Here is a 3,545-nt window from a genome sequence, read left to right on the forward strand (position 1 = left end):
CCATGTAATATTTTATTTTTTATATATAAAACTTTTTATTTTCAAAACACACGCATAGTTTCCAACACTCACCCCTGCAAACCTTTGTTTAAATTTTTCTTTCCTTCCCCTTCCCCCCCTCCCCGCAGTGAAATCCAATATCGTTACATGGTTTTCTGAATTTTCCAAAATAATTGCTGCAAGAGGAATCAGATCAAAAAAAATGACAACGCAAACAAAATGCAGGCGAACAACCCCAAAAAAGGGAAAATGCCACGTAAATTGCCCCAGGCCCCTCCGGTTCCCTTCCCCCAAAGCCCATTGAACTGGCCCTAACCCCCTCCTTGAGGAGAGTGTCAGAAGTGACCGACACAGAGTCTGGTTACTGCCGGGTATTGCCTTGGTCCGCCCCTTGAGGAAACCCACCTTCTGACTTTTTTTTAATTTGTTTTTTTTTTTTTTAAACTTTTTTTTTCCTTTTTTTTTTTTTAAATAAATTTTTTTTTAAAACACCCTTTTTTTTCCCTTTGGTTTTTTTTTTTTTCCCCCCCTTTTTTCCCCCTTTTTTAACGGGAAACCCGGGTTTGGGATTTTTTTTTCCCAAAAAATTTTTTAAAAAAAAAAAAGGGGAAAAAAACCCCAAAAAGGGGGCCCCCCAAAACCAGCCCAAAGGGGAAAGGGCTTCCCCCTTTTGGGGGGAACCCCCAAATTTTTCCCCCCAAAATTTTAAAACCCCCTTGGGGTTTGGGGGTGGCCTTTTTTTTCCCCCCCAAAAACCCAACCCGGGAAACCAAAAAAAATTTTTTTTCCCCGGGGCCGGGAAAGGAAAAAAAATTTTCCCCGGAAAAAATTTGGAAATTTCCCCCTTTTTTGGGGGGGAAAGGGGTTTTAAAACCCCCTTTCCCCCCCCCCCTTTGGGGGGGAAACCCCAAGGAAGGGGGCCCCGGGGGGGCCCCGGGGGGGAAAGGGGGGGACCCCAAAAAAACCCCCCCCCCGGCCCAAAACCCCAAAATTTTGGGGGGGGCCCCCCCGGGGCCCCCGGGGCCTTCCCCCGGGGGTTGGTTCAAGGGGGGGGGGGAAAGGGGGGGGTTTTTTGGGGGGGGGGGGGGCCCCCGGGGGGGGGCCCCCGGGGGCCCCCCCCGGGCCAAAATTGGGGCCAACCCCGGGAGGGGTTTTAAACCCCCCCCCGGGGGTTCCCCCCCCCCGGGAAAAAAACCCCCCCCCGGGGGGGGGGTCCCTTTTGGGGGCCCCGGAAAAGGGGGAAAACCCGGGGGGCCCCGGGGGGGGGGGGGCCCCGGGGGGGGGGCTTCCCGGGGGAAACCCCCCCGGGGGGCCCCCCCCGGGGGCCCCTTTTCCCCCCCTTTCCCCCCCCCCAAACCCCCGGGGGGAACCGGGGCCCCCCCCCGGGGGGGCCGGGGGGCCCGGGGGCCCAAGGGGCCCCCCCGGGGGTTCCCCCCCCCCAAACCCCCCCAAAAAGGGGGGGGCCCCCCCCCGGGGGGGGGGGGGCCCCCCCCCCGGGGGGGAGGGGGCCCCGGGGGGGGGGCCCAAGGGGGGGACGGGGGCCCCCGGGGGGGGGGGTGGGCCCCAAAGGGCCCCCGGGGGGAAAGGGAATTTTTCCCCCCCCCGGGGGGCGGGAAACCCCCCCCAACCCGGGTTTTTGGGGGGCCCCCCCCCCTTTGTTTTGGGCCCCCGGTTTTCCCCGCTCCCCCCGGGGCCCCCCCCTCCCCCCCGGGGGGGGGTTTTTGGGGGGCAAATTTAAAAATTTGGGCCCCCCAACCCCCCCCGGGGGGGGAGGGGGGCCCCCCCCCCCGGGGGGGGCCCAACCCCCTTCCCCCCCCCCCCCCTTCCCCCCCCCCCCCCCCCCCCCTCCCCCCCCTTTCCCCCCCCCCCCCCCCCCCCCCCTCCCCCCCCCCGGGGGCCCTCCCCAAAATTTTTCCCCCCCCCCCCCCTTAACCCCCCCCCCCCCCTTCCCCCCCCCCCCCCCCCCCCCCCCCTTTCCCCCCTTTTCCCCCCCCTTTTTCCCTTCCCCCCCCCCCCCCCCCCCTTCCCCCCCCCTTCCCCCTCCCCCTTTCCTTTTTTCCCCTTTTTTTAAATTTTTCCCCCCTTTTCCCCTTTCCCTTTTCCCCCTTTCCTTTTCCCCCCCTTTTTCCCCCCCCCCTTTCCCCCTTTCCCCTTTTCCCCTTCCCCCCTTTCCCCCTTTCCCCCCCAACCCTTCCCCCTTTATCCCCCCCCTTTTTTTAATTTTCCCTTCCTCCCCCCCTTCCCCCTTTCCCTTCCTTCCCTTTTTTTTTCCCCTTTTTTCCCCCCTTTTTTTTTTTTTTTTTCCCCCCCTTTTTTTACCCCCCCTTTTTTCCCCCCCCCCCCCCTTTTTTCCCTTCTTTTTTCCCTTTTCCCCCCCTCCCCCCTTCCTCTCCCCTTCCTTTCCCCTTCCCCTCCCCCCCCTTCCCTCCTCCCCCCCCTCCTTTCCCCTCCTTCCCCCTTTTCCCCTTCCCTTCCTTTTCCCCCCTTCCCCCCCCCCCTTTCCTCCCCTTTTTCCCTCCCCCCTTTTTGGGTTTCCCCCGGGTAGGGCCCCGGGGGGGGGCAAGGGGGGGAAAAAAAAAAAAGGGGAAACCCCCGGGGTTAAAGGGTTTTTTCCGGGGGAAACCCAAGCCCCCCCGGGGCCCGGGAAACTAATTTGGGGGAAGTGGAAGGGGGAAGGAAGGGAAAAAGGGGGGGCCCCCCCCCCTTTGCCCAATGGTTTGGGGGGGCCCGGGGTTTCCCCCCCCCCCCCCCCCTTTCCCCCCCCCCCCCAACCCACCCTTATTTCCCCCCCCCAACCCCAAAAATTTTCAAAACCCAAAAAGGCCTTTTGGGGGTTTTGGGGCCAAGGGGGTCCTTCCCCCAGGTTGGTTTTTGGGGCCCCCCCCTTGGGGGGGCCCGGGTTTTGGGGGTGGGGGGTTTTGGGGGGGCCCTTCCAAGGGGGGAAAAAAAGACTTGGGGGGGGCCCCGGGGGGCCCGGCCCCGGGGGGGGGGGGAAACCCAAAACCCCAAAGGCCCCGGTTTTGGGAATTCCCCGGGGCCCCTTTTTTAAAAAACCTTGGGCCCCAAAAATTTTCCCCCCCTTTTCCCCCCCCCCCTTTTTAAGGGGGGTTTTTTGGGCCCCCCCGGGGGGGCCTTGGGCTTTTGGAAAAAATTTTTTTTTCCTTCCCCCCTCCGGGGGGGGCCGGCCCGGTTCCCCGGGGCGGGCCCCCCTTTAAGGGGTTTTCCTTCCCTTTTCCCAGTCCAGGAAAAGTTGTGATCCTCCTTCACAGCAGCTCAAGGTCTCAGAGGTGGAAGGGAGCCAGTTTGTCCAAGCCCAGGCTGAACAGGAATCCTTTCTCTGACCTCCCTGAAAAAAAGGGCCATCCAGCTTATGCTGGGGAAACAGAGAGAGAGAGAGACAAGGGAGAGAGAGAGAGAGAGAGAGAGAGAGAGAGAGAGAGAGAGAGAGAGAGAGAGGAGGAGAGAGAGAGAGAGAGAGAGAGAGAAGGGAGAAAAAAAAAAAAAAACAAAAAAAAAAAAAAAAGAAAGGAAGAAAAAAAGGAAAA

This window comes from Sarcophilus harrisii, chromosome 1 (assembly GCF_902635505.1).
Source record: "Sarcophilus harrisii chromosome 1, mSarHar1.11, whole genome shotgun sequence".
NCBI lineage: Eukaryota > Metazoa > Chordata > Mammalia > Dasyuromorphia > Dasyuridae > Sarcophilus > Sarcophilus harrisii.